Source organism: Corythoichthys intestinalis, chromosome 4 (genome assembly GCF_030265065.1).
Source record: "Corythoichthys intestinalis isolate RoL2023-P3 chromosome 4, ASM3026506v1, whole genome shotgun sequence".
Lineage (NCBI taxonomy): Eukaryota > Metazoa > Chordata > Actinopteri > Syngnathiformes > Syngnathidae > Corythoichthys > Corythoichthys intestinalis.
Genome location: NC_080398.1, coordinates 39,901,612 through 39,918,663, shown reverse-complemented (window position 1 = coordinate 39,918,663; position 17,052 = coordinate 39,901,612). Strand labels below are relative to the sequence as shown.

At 41.9% G+C, this 17,052-nt stretch overlaps 1 protein-coding gene across 1 annotated transcript in view; it reads left to right on the top strand.

Moving 5' to 3' along the window:
• Positions 1–12,031: 12,031 nt before the first annotated feature.
• The window catches only part of LOC130914549 (myomesin-3-like), a 193,708-nt gene continuing 188,687 nt past the window's right edge, over positions 12,032–17,052 (top strand). Inside the window, exon 1 of the mRNA XM_057833824.1 lies at positions 12,032–12,120. The gene's annotated coding sequence lies outside the window, so the exon portion shown is untranslated. The remainder of the gene's footprint in view (positions 12,121–17,052) is intronic.

Sequence of the window (17,052 nt, the reverse complement as noted above, 5' to 3'; positions counted from 1 at the left end):
GTAATTTGTACCCACAGTACAGATCACTAAACTTCATAGCTAATCTTTACCCACAGTTTAGTAATCTGCTGGTATAAAAGAAAAATTCGACTCACCTATAAGTGTAGACAAAATGAACTCAATACAACTATGACTAATACATACCCAGATATTATTCAAGTGTACCCACAATTTACTAAACTGTACCCACAGTACAGATTACTAAATTTCAAAGCTAATCTGTACCAACATTTTAGTAATCTGTGGGGGCAGATTACTAAATCATGGGTACAGATTGGTAGTCTGTGGGTAGTTTAATCATCTGAATCCACAGATGAATACACTGTGGTTACAGATTAGCGATGAAAAATATTTCTATGAATGCTGGCACCTGGGGGCTCAATAGAACTAAATCAGATTGACAAATATTTGTATTTGAAACAAATTATAGAATTTCCTAGCCATATACTCAATGCATTTTTGGTTGCACAGGATTATTTCACTATTTTCCTCAAAGTAATTTCAAGTGAATTTAATTCCTTCCAGCATGTAATGTTTTAAATTATGCTTTAACATTCCTAACTGTCAAAACACTTCTAAAGAGTATTCCGTGGCTGTGTCATGAACCTAAAACAAAGTTCAACTACTCCCTCTACTCCCTCTTTCAACGCTTTAAAAATGTACATTTTCAAAGTATGAGACAAACTGTCCCTAAATGTTCTGATCTGCTTCTGTTGAACGTTAAATAAATATGATCAAGCTTCAAAACAGCTCGTTGAGCATGTTTGATTGTCAATAGGACATCAATATTTATTTTGTTTTGTCGTTATGGGCCAAATATGTTGTTGTAATTGGTCAGAGTGAAGAAAACAGTTTGCACATGTAGATTATGTTTTCCTGAAAAAAGGGACCCAACCAGGCGATTGTGAACAATTCTTTCTTTGAAATGTAAAGGCGACATTCAAGGCATGCAAAATTGGACAAAACATGTTAACAACCAGTGGCGATTGCTCTAAGACTGCAAGGGAAGCTCAGCTCCCCCCAAAGTGTCAAAAAAGTGATCAAATGTATACTGCTGTGTGTACAAGTCAATGACTAAATATGCACTACGACGTGTTAAACTTTTGTTCAGAATTAGCTTTTCATCACTGTTAAGATGGGGTTTGCTTTTCATTCATTCAGCTTCACAGTCCTTTGAACAGTGTGGATGTGGTACATTCTCCAAAGTTTATAGTGCATTGTTCCAATGCAGCGAAATGAGACAAATCATTGGCTAAAGGCTGGGTTTATCACGCCCATCAGAGGCCATGCGTCTCTGGTGGTCTATGGGCAGTGGGTCAAACAGGGATTTGTCATCGCCCCAACACTATTCTCCATCTATGTTGCTGTTTTATTTTATAAACAATGAGTCTTCAAACCGGTCCTCAAGGGCCGCTGTGGGTCCTGGTTTGTGTTCCAACCGACAGTTTAACCAATGAAGTTTCTGCTAAAACAAGCAGCACCAAAGCGCCAAAGGTAAAACCACGTACATATCCATCACAAAGCTACAGAATGCAGATGACAACGCACTTGTAGCCCTCTCAGAAGAGGACCTGCAGTGCATCCTGTCTGCCTTTGTTAAAGCCTACAAGCAGCTTGGTCTGACCTTCAATAAAAAAAAAAGACACATATAAAAAAAGACACAAGTACTCCACCAACCACCACCAAACTGCAGCAAACTTGCCATGCCCCCAGATATCTCCATTGACAACATCCGACTGAAAAATGTGGACCACTTCCCATACCTTGGCAGCATTCTCTCGTCAAACGCCGTCATCAACGATGAAATACACCATCTCCTCAGCAGTGCCAGTGGGGCTTTGTCAAGGCTAAGGAGGACAGTCTTTGAGAACCGCAATATCCAGGCAACAACAAAAATCCTGGTCTATAAAGCAATGGTGCTCCCCACTCTCTTATATGGATCAGAGACCTGGACCATGTACAGCAGGCACTTAATGGCACTGGAGGCACACCATCAAAGAAGATCCTTAACATCAGCTGGGTGGACAGACATTCCAACATCAGAGTCTTGGAGCAAGCATATATTTCCACCATCACTGCCACCATTGTCCAAAACCAGCTTAGATGGACTAGCTGTGTTGTCCAAATGCCTGACTTTCGCCTTCCAAAACAAATCCTCTTCTTGCAGCTTGTTCAAGGGAGGAGGGCTCCTGGAGCCCAGAAGAAGAGGTTTAAGGACAACATAAAAACAAACCTAAAGAAGTGCCACATTGACGTAAAACCCTGGAAGGACATGGCAGCCGACAGGTCGTCCTGGAGAAACATCGTCGTGAGGGTGCTGCACAGTACAACACTGACCTCCACCATGCTGAACAAGACAAATTCAGGAAGGAGAGTGTGACCTCCAAACAGGACCAACCCAAACCCACCGCAACTACTTTCCCCTGCCCACACTGCAGCACAATAATTGGGTCCAGAATTGACCTCTATGCCCACCTTGAAGACCCACAAAGAGAAAGAGGGAGGACAGTCTTACTCGACTACAAGGGACCGCCGATCATGGTGGGCAATTGGCGGGGCTCTGCTGATCCGAACGCTCTCCTTCTCTGCATGATGATTGGATGATCTGTCTGAGACTAAATCCCTTTTAGATTGACAGCGAAATGAGCGAATCAGTGATCCTGTCGTATTAACATCCACGGGAGTCATTTTTCAATTGTCATTCCGTTGTTCTAGTAGTAGTTGAACCAGAGACTTTCATAATCATCCTAGCGACACTTGTCCAAAACGACTAGTGAAAAATGTAGCTTCTATTTCCGGGTTATTGTGTTTTTTGTTTTTGTTTTTTTGTAGCTGTTTGTGTTTGAAGACTTGACTTCTGGCACTCAAGTTTCTTTCCCTACCGAGCATCGAGTGCCGCTGAGCCCCTCCACAGCAGGGGTCGCGTTAACCGGATATTTTCCGTCGTTGACCGGTTTTTTAAAACGGTGACGGAAAAAACTGAAATCCGTCCGTCATTTTGACAGGTTGCAATTCACACCCCAGACCACAGGGTGGCGAGTCAGCATATTAGCTATTGTCTCTCTTAATGCATGACGTCGTTGGCTCTTCTGTCAGAATATTGTAGCGTCACCGGGGTCTGGCGGCGGCACCGTGATTGACACATCAACGCGAGGTTCTTATTGGTGCACCCGGTGTGCCAGCGCGTCATCCAATCACCCAATCACATGACGTCACAACTCCGCCCCCCTGACCGGAGCCGCCATATTGTGTGTCAGCTGGTCATATTTACACATTACCGCTACGTACATGCCTCCTATTACGGCGTGTTTTTCTGCTCGTTAATATTAATAATCAAAATGGTGAAGATGAGAGCGAGATGGACTGCTGTAATTCGACAAGAAGTCTGGGCACCAAACGATCACCACAGACTATGTAGTAGTCTTTTTATATCTGGTAAGATGCATTTAATATATATTTAGAAGATTTTGGGCTGACAACCACAATTAAGATCATTGTGTGACGTTGGTGATTGGGGTCTATATCGTTGCCTCTTTTTCTTTGGGGGCGGAGTTGTTGGTAAGCAGAGTAAAAAGGGAGAAAAATACCACGACTTCCGTGTCTAATTTTTCGCCGCCAGGCAAGTGTTACAATATTAATTAAAAATGAATGAAAACTAAATACTATTGAATATGTCATCATTATCATTTAAAATATTTAAGTGATGGGTAAAAATAGACTATGACCGGATTTTTATGACCCTGTCAGTCAAAATGACAGACAACGAAAATGTCTAGCGCAACCTCTGCTCCACAGTCACAAAAACTCACAGGCGGACACACTTTGAGCTTCCCCTCATTGAAAGACCAGCATCCGCTACTGTTAACAACCCTTAATGTTCCAAAATAATTGGTTCTGGTTGATTGTTGAACTTTGGTACAGCACCTCCACCAAGTCTAGGCTAGGTTCACACCACAGGTCTTAATGCACAATTCAAATTTTTTTTTTTTTTTTGATATTCACGTTCTAACTGGCTTTGTCCATTGAGCCCGTTCAAGTATTATGCATGCGCATTAACTCAGAGTCCGACACAGGTTTTCCCAGTTTTGTCTAATTTTAGTCTTAAATTCAAAGTTTATATGGATTGATTGAACGCACGCCGTATTTTGTCAATACCAAAAGTTCATCTCAATACTTTGTTATGTACCCTTTGTTGGCAATAACGGAGGCCAAACGTTTTCTGTAACTCTTCACAAGCTTTTCACACACTGTTGCTGGTATTTTGGACCATTCCTCCATGCAAATCTCCTCTAGAGCAATGATGTTTTGGGGCTGTCGTTGGGCAACACGGATTTTCAACTCCCTCCACAGATCTATGCTATTCTATGGGGATGAGACCTGGAGACTGGCTAGGCCACTCCGGGACCTTGAAATGCTTCTTACGAAGCTACTCCTTTGTTGCCCTGGCTGTGTGTTTGGGATCATTGTCATGCTGAAAGACCCAGCCACGTCTCATCTTCAATGCCCTTGCTGATGGAAGGAGATTTTCACTCGAAATCTCTCGATACATGGCCCCATTCATTCTTTCCTTTACACAGATCAGTCGTCCTGGTCCCTTTGCAGAAAAACAGCCCCAAAGCATGATGTTTCCACCCCCACACTTCACAGTGGGTATGGTGTTCTTCGGATGCAATTGTTTTTTTTTTCTCCTCCAAACACGGGAACCTGTGTTTCTACCAAAAAGTTCTATTTTGTTTTCATCTGACCATAACACATTCTCACAGGCCTCTTCTGGATCATCCAAATGCTCTCTAGCGAACCACGGACTGGCCTGGATGTGTACTTTCTTCAGCAGGGGGACACGTCTGCCAGTGCAGGATTTGAGTCCCTGGCGGCGCATTGTGTTACTGATAGTAGCCTTTGTTACTGTGGTCCCAGCTCTCTGTGGTCCCAGCTCTCTGTAGGTCATTCACTCGGTCCCCCCGTGTGGTTCTGGGATTTTTGCTCACCGTTCTTGTTATCATTTTGATGCCACGGGGTGAGGAGGGAGTTGAAAGTCCGTGTTGCCCAACGACAGCCCCAAAACATCACTGCTCTAGAGGAGATCTGCATGGAGGAATGGGCCAAAATACCAGCAACAGTGTGTGAAAAGCTTGTGAAGAGTTACAGAAAACGTTTGGCCTTCGTTATTGCCAACAAAGGGTACATAACAAAGTATTGAGATGAACTTTTGGTATTAACCAAATACTTATTTTCCACCATCATTTGCAAATAAATTCTTTAAAAATCGAACAATGTGATTTTCTGTTTTTTTTTTTCCCCACATTCTGTCTCTCATGGTTGAGGTTTACCCATGATGACGATTACAGGCCTCTCTAATATTTTCAAATGGGAGAACTTGCACAATTAGTGGTTGACTAAATACTTATTTGCCCCACTGTATTGTGCTGTTGCTTGCTGTGGGCATCCCACGGTTTGCCACAGGTTGGGGGGTTGCGACGGTGGCTGGAGGTCAAGGTGGGTGGGTGGTAGTTCTTGGTCTTCCCCTTTGACGTCGACCCTTTACCTTTCCTTGGATTATATCTCTCGTCATGCTGCGCTTTCTGTTTGTACTTATGTGTCCAATGTAAGACATTTTCTTTTCAATTAAAACTGGTAGGAGTTGTCGCTTGATGTTTAGTCCTTCTCTCTTTCCAGCTGACTCTCAGTAGTCTTCGATAGAACCAAATTTCTGCTGCATTTATTTTCTTTCCCTCTTTCTGTTTGATGGTCCTTCCTTCTGCTCTGTATGTTGTCACTGCAAGAATGAGACTTCTCTGTATTTTGAGTTTCAGGGCATTGCGTAATACTCTGTCTTTCCAAATGTTTAGTTCGATCATTTTTCTTTTTGCGTGTCCAATTCGACTTAGTCTTTCGTGCAATGTGCTGTGTTGCTTTTAATTGAGGCGAAGTATTTGAAGTCTGCAACCAGTGCTGTTAATCTTACCTTTAAAAAAGTAATTAATTATAGTTACAAATTACTTCTCCCAAAAAGTAATTGCGTTAGTAACTCAGTTACCTGAATGTAAGAGTAATTAGTTACTTGGCAAAGTCACAGGTGATAATTTATATGTTTTGCTTTTTTTACAAACATTAACAAAGAATGTAGGCTCGTAGCAGTGTTTCCCTCTCTCACTAACTCGCTCACTCATTTGGATGCGGCACTTCTTTAACACAGGGGTCCCCAACCTACGGCTCGCGGTCCGATTACGGCACACCCCCCTGATCAATACTAGAGAGTATTTTGAATTTGTTTTGGGTTTTTTTCCCTCAATAGTGTTATATTTATTTCCTGGCCTTTTTCTGTGAAGAACTCAGAGAGGGTTATTTGGTTATTATCTATTTAATTAATAGTGTTATTATTATTTATTATGATTATATTATTATATTTATTTTGTTTAGTATTGTTCCATGAAGAATCCAGAAAAGGTTATTTGATTGTGGCTTTCTGAAAAACAGTTTTTTACATTTAGGCGCTCCTGCAATCGTCCCACTTTTTCTGTTACAAACTGACCCCGGCCCCTCATCAGAGAAGGGAAAAGTTTTGTGGCCCTCACAGGAAAACAGTTTGGGGACCCCTGCTTTAACACATATTGCCAAAGGCAGAACAACGACCTATATGCCAATATATACCAATATTTTTTATTACTATTAGAAAAATGTTTCAGTAAAATGTTACACATTCTTGCGCATTTGCCACAGTTAACATTAAGGCTTTGTGCCTCTTTTGACCTCGTTGTGAGTTTGTAAGGTTGTGACTTCTGATGAAACAAACTCTATGCCAATCAAAACGTTTTCTGTTCTTTTTCCCCAAATTAGAATCGATAAAGAATCGAATCGTTAAGCAATATCGATAATGGAATCGGAATCGTAAAAATCCTATCAATTCCCATCCCTAACGGTAACGTCCTTGCCAAGATGAGAAAAGTAATTAATTCGATTACTCACTACTGCAGATATGTCCAAAGTCCGGCCCGGGGGCCAAATGCGGCCCGTGGTCAAATTTCATCAGGCCCCCAGCCTCTGTAATAAAATCAATAATGTCTGGCCAGCTCACAGACTTAATAAATTGGTCAGCAGTACTGCTACCACCATATGAAGTAGCTTACACACTAAATGCTGCTCCTCATTTACCCACTAAAAGGCAGCATCACTCGAAGCAACATTACCCCGTGAGACCCTTTATTCCCAATTTTCTAAAATGGCGACGATCAACAAAAAAAAAAAAAAAAAAAGAACGTTGACTGCGACAGCTGACGCTTCAAGGATAGGTTGAAACTGGACTTTTGTTTACTAAAATACTCAACAACTGTCTGCCTCATTTGCAAAGAGACAGTCGCTGTTTTTAAAGAGTTCAATGTGAGGCGATATTACCAAACAAGACACGCTGACATGTACGACAAGATTACAGGGAAGATACGTAGCGAGAAATTGAAGCAACTTGAAGCTAGTTTAATTTCACAGCAGCAGTATTTCGCAAGAGCCCGAGAGTCGAAAGAGAACGCTAGAAAGGCTAGTTGCGAGATTGTGGAAATTATTAATTTTTAAAAAATAATAAAGCAAATATGACACACAGAATGGCTTGCTAAAATTTGCTTAAATATACTGTTTTACGTAAAAGTCGTCAGCCAAGGTTGGCCCCCCAAATTTTTACAACACCAAATCAGGCCCCCTTTGCAAAATGTTTGGACACCCCTGAACTACTGAAAAAAAATAACACTGTTATATTCTAACGCCGTTATTAACAACACAGTCTGCGACCGTCTCTCGTTCTCTGTTGAACGTCATTTGTTGGTTTTGCTGTTGTCCAATGTGCATGTGTTTGTCTTGTCCTTCTCTGTTTAAAGCAGGGGTACCCGAGTCCAGTCCTCGAGAGCCCTTATCCAGCTTGTTTTCCATGTCCCCCTCCTTGAACACACCTGAATCAAATGATCAGCTCATCAGCAAGCTCTGCAGGAACCTGATAATGATCCTGATTACCATAATTTTCGGACTATAAGCTGCTTTTTTCCTTCATTTTGAATCCTGCGGCTTATAGTCCAGTGCGGCTTATTTGTTGATTTATTTGGGTTAATAGGCAACACATGCCTCCTAGTATGCATTGCAGCGCTACAGATGTGAATAACAATCAAAATTCATGTTCTGTGCTAATTATTTATTGTTACTGTTGTAGTTGTTTAATTAATTGCTTGCTATGGTATTTCGTAACACTTTATTTGACAGTGATGTCATTGGACGGTCATATTTATGACATGACACTATCATGGGAATTACTGAATGCTTATTACATTGTTAAGTGTCATTCGGCAAATTGTCATGAACGCCATTTATGTCCAGTTTGGATCTTTTACATCCATTCAAAAGTGAGATAATTTGCCGGATAACGCTAATGACATCTGTTATAATCGTTCATTAATGCTCATGACAGTGTCGTATCATAGTTATGATTGTCTAATGACAGTCTTATGGTCCCAATGTCAAATAAAACCTTACAAAATAACTAGGGCTGTCAAACGATTAAAATTTTTAATCGAGTTAATTACAGCTTAAAAATTAATTAATCGTAATTAATCGCAATTCAAACCGTCTATAAAATATGCCATATTTTTCTGTAAATTATATATATATTCTGTAAAATAAATTGCTGGAATGGAAAGATAAGACACAAGATGGATATATACATTCAACATACGGTACATAAGGACTGTAGTGGGCATTTCACTCTACTGTCATTTAAATCGGTCTATGCTGTCCTCACTCCGAAGAGTCTACTTTTTCCAAAGCTAGACAGCTAGTGAACGACGCCTTAATAATTCTTCTTCCTTTTTCATCTGATTTATTAATAAAATAGCCTCAAACCATTGTCCTCTTTAGACCGTCGTAAAACTACAAAATAAAAGTACACAAGCATTGAATTAGCAACAACGTTAGCTTAGCACGCTATACAGGTTCACTAAACATAAACAAAAAGCGTCTCATACAAAAAATATAACATTTCGCTTACTAACATAATATGTACATTCTTTACAACAACCATACTTACGGACAAATCTTGTCCAAGGATCATATAAGCACAACATTATCAGCCCGAGACGTCGTGCAGCCATAATTAACTGGAAAGAAAACAATAAACCATGTAGCAAAGCGACCACAAGAGTTCGCTGTTGGACAGCATAAAAAGCCTTGCTGTAAAACTTACCAAAAGGCAGAATATACTTTCTGAGCGGGACATGTGCGTTAATTGCGTCAAATATTTTAACGTGATTAATTTAAAAAATTAATTACCGCGCGTTAACGCGATAATTTTGACAGCCCTAAAAATAACATAACAATACATGAAACAACTGGAACAGTAACTGAAGAAATATTTAGCACAGACCATGAATTTTGATTGTTATTTCCATCTGGATCGCTGCAATGCATGCTAGGAGGCATGTTGGACGACAACAGTGTTGACAGCAGGTGGCAAAAGAGGTTGACTCTCCCCCAAAGGAGCACTGATGGCCAAATGAATCTTCTTGAAGCAAGCTTTGCAACCGATTGGTTCAAAGTGTCATGGTGGTTCATTTGGTCTTATGACAGTCGTATGATGCCGCTGTCAAATAAAGCATTACCGGTTAATATCGTTTGGTGTAAATATCCCATAATACAGTGAGGACAGCTGCGGCTTAGTCCAATGTGGCTTGTCTATGAACAAATGCCATTTTTGTGTCACATTTGGTGGGTGGCGGCTTATAGTCCGGTGCGCCTTATAGTGCGAAAAGTATGGTATTTGAGTGTTGGAGGAGGGAGAAATGGAAAACAAGCCGGATAGGCAAGGCAAGGCAAGGCAAATTTATTTGTATAGCACAATTCAACACAAGGCAATTCAAAGTGCTTTACATCACATGAAGACCATAAAAATCACATTTAAATCAACACAACATAAAAAACAGGACAAAAGATCGCATTTAATCACAGAATATAAATAAATAAATAAAAATAAAACAAAAATAAAAATAAAACAAAAACTACTAATAATAATAATCATTGAAATCAGCAATGGAGATAAGTACAAGAGGAATAGAAAGCAGGTAAATTGAAATATATAGACAGTTATGGATATGCAGTGCTAAACAAAAGCATTTTTAGCCCTGATTTAAATGAGCTAACAGTTTGCGCATACTTCAGACGTTCGGGTAACTTGTTCCAGAGGCGAGGAGCATAATAAATAAATGCTGCCTCACCCTGCTTGGTTCTTGTTCTTGGAACATGCAGAAGACCGGTTCCAGATGACCTTAGGGGTCTAGATGTCTCATAGGAATCTAACAAGTCAAGCATGATTTTGGTCCAAGGCCATTAAGTGTTTTGTAGACGAGCAGTAGTATTTTATAGTCTATCCTTTGACTCGCTGGAAGCCAGTGTAGCGATTTCAAAACCGGTGTAATGTGGTCCAGCTTCCTTGTATTTGTGAGGACTCTGGCTGCAGCATTCTGTACTAGCTGCAGCTTCCTGACTGATTTTTTATCAAGACCTGTAAATATACCGTTGCAGTAGTCCAATCTGCTGAAAATGAATGCATGCATAAGTTTTTCCATGTCTTGTTGAGTCAGAAGCCCCTTAATTCTGGTTATATTTTTTAGGTGGTAATAAGCGGATTTAGTGACGGACTTTAGATGGCTATCAAATTTTAGGTCTGAGTCAATAATTACGCCAAGGTTTCTGACTTGATTTGTAGCTGTAAGTGACATTGTGCTAAGTTGGCTGCTTATCTTTGACCTTTCCTTTTTTGGCCCCAAATTGATCACTTCTGTCTTCTCCACATTTAACTGGAGAAAATTCTGGCACATCCATTCATTGATTTGATGAATGCATTTACTCAGGGAGACTAAGGGACTATAATCATGTGGGGACACAGAAATGTACAGTTGTGTGTCATCTGCATAGGCATGATAGGAGATGTCATACTGTTCCATTATCTGAACTAACGGAAGCATATAGATGTTAAATAAGAGTGTGGAATAACACGTTGGTGCTCAACCATGGAAATACTTCCATGTTGCAGATAACTACTTTTGTAGGGTCCCTCGGGGACTGGACTTGGGCACCCCTGGTTTAAAGAGTCATTAATGTCTGTTGCATCTTGATGGTTGGTTGCAAATAGTGCAGTGTCATCAGCGTATCTCGATATTTGTCTTCCTCCAATTTTAATGCCTTTCCTGTCCATTTCAGCATACCTTATAATTTGCTCTGTGTATAGAGAGAAAAGGTGCCGATGTACTGTAGAATGCAGCCTTGTCTTACACCAACTCTAGTGAAATTTAATAGACCCAACCACCCTCACTAGAAATCAAAGATAGTGCTGATCCCAGGCGAACCAGGATGTCTGACTAATAAAAGGTAGCCTCTCTCAGCTGCTTTGTCCCGCTGGTTATTCTTAGTCTGATCTTCATTGCTGGTGCCATGATGAGACGGGCGGGTGTGGAAAACCAAGCTCATAATGTGCGGCATATATTCCACAGGCAGGTGCCCACTTAGGCGCTTATAAATAACACTTCAACAGTGAGTGATGCCGCCAAACCAAGAAAAGTAGCGAGAAAATTCATTATTTTGACGGCGTCTACTACTTCACAGAGTAGATTCCGTCGAAACGAAAGAAAAACAAGTTGATCTGTCGATACTTGATGAAGTGAGGCCTTTGCTGAAATTCCAAATTGTACTAACTAGACTTTAGGGGCTCCACCGCATTAAATAAACATATCTTTCTCTCAGTGAAAGACATCAAGAAGACATGTGAAGCCCTGTTGTTCTCCCGAGAGCATTCCAGCTGTTCCCATCAGCTGTTCTGGTCATTCATCTTCTCTTGTTCCCTCATCCCATTGCCGGCACAAGTCTTTTAATTCGACCTGGCTACTGTTTATGAATGTGCGTGTGCGACTCAGTGTATGAGGGGGTGTCACGGGTCTATATTTGACGACTTTACTTTGTGAGAGCATTGTGTTGCTTCACCAGGGCGGACCACAAAGGGATGAGACTGCAAGGGACTGTGAAAGGCTCTACAGAGTGACAGCTCCATAGAAACGTTGCGATCTGAGGATTCTACCGGGTTCCTTGAGGAAACGCGTGAGTTAAACCCACACGAATGTTTTCTCAGAATATGTCCACCAAGAACGATGACTATTAAAAATGTAGTGTTTGCCAGTCGGGAACCTAGCGGTCAGTTGCGGAGGTGGGGGTTTGGGACGCTGCGGCCTCCCGCTTCCGCCTTTCTCTCTCTTTTCTACCCGGGCACCCTCCTTGGGCGCCAGCACAGATCACTGGCTAGGCGCCGGCAGGGTGTCGCCCCCTCCGGATGGGGATCCTTTCCTGCCCCAGGTCTAGTAAGCCGTGGGGGTCCCGCGATTTGCTGCGTCAGTTGGGTGGTTGCGGCGGTGGCTGGGGGTCAGGTTGAGTGGGTGGTAGTGGGTGAGGGCGTGGGGGGCGGTGATGCATCCCCTCATCCTTTCCCTGAGGGTTAGTTAACAGGGGCACTGATGGTTCGGGGGACCGTCCTGGGTCTCAAAAGGATGACAGTGGCCCCATTGCTGGAGCAGAGGGGGGAGGGTTGTGCCGCGCTTCCGACCCCCGACTGGTGGGGGCGGTTTCGTTTTACTACAATCAGCGGAAGCCGTGCATTTGCCGTTGCCGACAGGTGACAACTTGCTCCGCTTTACTTGATTCGCTCTGGGCCTTCGCCCTGTGGCTAATGGCAATTACGACATATTGACAAGCTCAGCTGACAACAACTTTCAAGTCGGAGGGTCTTGCACAACAACAACATCATCAACAACATGCTATATTAACTTGATACTGTTGTTTCTTTTCTTCTCCGATTTTCTTCGTTTTTCTGCTCCAGAAGGATAAATTCTCTTCGACATATTCGTGCATCTATTTTCCAAGCAAGTTTGAGCACCAATCATCGCAAAGCAGGTTCAACGTCATTCCCCAGGTTGCCAGATTGTAATGACAGGAAAATGGATGTGTGCATAGATAAATGGCAATGCGCGCCACATTATTCACAATGCTCTATTAACAACGTATAAAAGGAGGTTGCCAGATTGGTGGCCAACTAGTGGTCAGGGGCCCTAAGCAGCTGCATTGCCTGTGTATAGGCTGGGCCGGCCTTGGTGCAGGCGCCCCCTCTTTTCTGTCCTCCCATAACCTCTTCATGTTCAATGTAATGAGCAAACACAATGGGAGTATATCAAACTACCATGTGATACATTAAAACTGTTCAGACCATAAGTACTGGACAGGTTTAAAAAAAATAATAATAAATGTAGAGTGGGGAAATATGTGCGAGGGTTAATTCCTTCTAAACGCATTTCTATAGTGATTAAATCTGGATACTGTTTAATGACTAGTGTTCTGTTAATACAATTTTTGGCTGTGTGAAATTGGCTGATACTGAATCGAACGTTTTTGTTATTCTGAATACTAAATTTCTGCATACTCATTTGAATGTAACGTAATTGCAATCATGGACGCACACGCATTGCTTAACTGATTGGCTGACAATGACGGCGCTTGTACTTCAATCCATTTGAGACATGAGTGTGGCAGCGAATGGATGTTCATTCTGACCCGATATTTACAGCAAGTCCGAGATGCCTCAAAATCAACAGGAAGGGGTAAGGGTAAGGGGCACAAAAATTCTATTCAGTTTTTGCTAAACACGTAGGGTTTCGCCAAAATTTGCCAAAAACTTACCAATTTATTTCTAGTGTCCAAAAATTTTCCATTCATTTCCAATGGCCCAATCCGCCATTCATTACAATAGGCATGGGCGGGCATTAGGGGGCCGTGCCCGCCCTGAGGGACGGCTGTGCCCGCCCTAGCTCGATTAAACTGTACTGTGTAATTTTTTTTTTTTTTTTAAATCTTCCACAAAAACACACACGGGGAGAATGAACCCTATATTCCAGTGTTTTTCAACCGATTGTGCCGCCGCAGCGAGAAATTATCCAATGTCGGTTTTTTTTTTAACATCGTCGGGCAAAGTTGCAGTAGGAAGGAAGGAATGTGGAAAAAGTTCTCGGTTGTGTGCAGATGAGTCGTGTTACGTTCAAGGACTACTCGGATTTCTAGCCGTCAGCCACCTTGCTCTCCGTAACAATGTGGACCCCAGCACTTCTACTGTTCATTATTTGACTCGTCAAGTGTCGATATATACAAAAGTGTCCTTTCCATTTTATCCATATGTGACGACCGTTAATCCTCCCTCTTTGTTTTATTCCAACACATTACCGAGGACAGCTAGGTGGGAGATACCTCGAAATCCGAGCAGTTCTTGAATGCGACACAAGAGGCTATCTAGCGCCATGGCGCCATACAAGCTTAAACTCATCTCCAAATGAACCCCCGTCGCTTCAGAACAAGTCGATGGATTATTTTGTACGCCTTCGTGAAAACACAGAGAAATGGGCAACTTTTTTGAGGAAAACTACAAAGGTAAATAAGATCGCCCTGAAAGCCAGTTACTTTGTTGCTAAATCCCAAAAGTCCCAAACTGTGGCAGAGACGTTAATACTACCTGTCTGCACAGCCATTGTCAGCGAGACGACCAGCCCTGATGTGCTTAAATGCATTGCTCAAGTCCCCTGTCTGATAGTTTTTCAAGCCTAATTGCTAAACGTTTCACACTAAGTATAAATACTGAGAAATTATTTTATAATTAAATATACTATACAGAAAGTAATTTTGGAACATTTTGGTGTGGTGTGCCGCAAGATTTTTTCCAACGCAAAAATGTCCCGTGACTCAGAAAAGGTTGAAAAACACTGCTCTAGTCATCCTATCTTGATCTGTCGTCACAATCAGAGCAGCGAATGTAGGCAATTTCTAGCCAATCACAGATAAGGGGGGCGGGCTGAGTAGCCGGCCATTGTGTACTGCGATTGGATAGGGATTGCTCCGGTTACAGAAATGGCGATTGAGCGGCTCCTCCGTTGCTAATTCAAATTGGAATGGACATCCGTGTTTTTTTTTTTCAAAAAACTAAAGACGAACTCAAGCCATGACAAAGACGCGGCCGAAAGTCAACATGAAGGGATACCGCTGCCACCTCCTGCAGTTTCACTGACTGACACTATCATCAGAAAATATAACGGGTAAAAACGCCACTGTTACGGCTAAATTTACATTGAAGAAGTATGCCCCCCCCCCAAAATGTAATGCCCCCCCCTGTAATTTCTTTCTGCAGCCGGGTCTGACTTCCATTCACTCCTATTGATTTCAAACCTCAGTAAACCAAAAGGGAGTGACCATAAAATATCCCCAAATCAACAGGAAGTGACTCCAAATTTCTCCATTTGCATTGTCTAGTTTAACAATAAACATCTGGTCATCACAGCTGCCATTATTTTACTGTAAATTTTTTTTCAGCGTGAATGTACGTACCGTATTTTTCAGACTACAAGTCGCACCAGCCATAAAATGCCCAACGCGGGGCCAGATGTATGGGGGGACCGGGGTGGGCACGGCCCACCCAGACGTGAGTCGTGCCCACCCAATCAAAATGTCGGGAATATCTATTGTAGCGTCGCACTGGATATAGAGAACACACGGAGAGTTGGTCTCACCTACTTTTTTATTTCAGGATTAACGGTTACTGTTATTAATACCATAACCAACAACTCACAAAGTGTTATTTTTCTTTTGCCGTGAACTGCTCTGATCGGTCAATCGGTATATTATTGGCCTGGTGCACAGGTGTCAAACCGATTCCCAAAAGGGCCAAGTGGGTGCTGGATTTTGTTCCAACCGAGAGTTTAACCAATGAACTTCCTGCTGAAACAAGCAGCATCTGACAAAGTTTAACTAATTACACATGTAAAAGATCTAATTGGTGAAAAGGTGTCCTATTCATTAGTTGGTTCAAGCAAACCTGCACCCACTTGGCCCTTTCTGGAATCGGTTCGACACCTGTGGCCTGGTGGGAATTGGTTATTTTGCCGTGACGTGTTCACGGCTAAATAACGCTTGGAGGCGAATTACCGGTTACGGCAGAAATAATCACTCCGCATATACGACCACTTTTCTTAGTTCCACACATTACATATTCCACGTAATTGATAAAGGTCAACTTACTGGGTGACTTCATGAGGTAGTTGTAGATGTTTCCGAACTCCACTGCAGGCAATTCCTTTGGATTGTTTATCCAGCTATCAGCTGCGACTTTGTATGGGCAGATTTGTAGGCCAATACACGCTAACTTTAAGTTGTATCGCCTCCTCGGGTCTGTCGGCAGTGGCTTGTGATAATAATAAATCATGTTTAAGACGTTTTCATGAAAAAAAGACGCAAAACACAGCTGAAATATATGAATTTCAGACGTTTGTCTACAGATGTTTAGCTCTGCGTGCCCCCATCTCAAAATGGCGACACGTTGCTATACGAGATAATGTCATCGTGACGAAGTAAATCGAAGTAAATGAATGAAAAAAATAAACCCCCCAAAAATTAATGCAGCCTCAACGGGACACAAGCCAGTGTCCTTGCGCGGTTCCCAAGCCTGGAGAAATGCAGAGGGTAAAAAAAAGCCTGCATTGGGTGTGCCCCCTCAAGATTTCTTAGTGCCCACTCTGGTGGGTAAACCTAGATCCGGGCCTGCCCCAACGAAGAGGAAAAAAAACATAAGTCGCACTGGAGTATAAGTCAAATTTTGGGGGAAATTTACCTGGTAAAATCCAACACATAGAACAGATATGCCATCTTGAAAGAAAATTTAAGATAAAAATACAGTAGAGAACAACATGCTGAATGAGTGCATAGTTTGATAATGTTACATAATGCATGAACAACAAAATGCGAACGTGGCTGGTATGTTAACGTAACATAGCTATTCAGTTATTCAGATGACTATAGCATAAAGAACATACTAACGAGTTTACCAAACCATCAGTGTCGCTCCAAAACACCAAAATAACATGTGAAATGATTTAATAATGTGTTAATAATTTCACACATAAGTCGCTCCAGAGTATACAGTGGGGCAAATAAGTATTTAGTCCACCA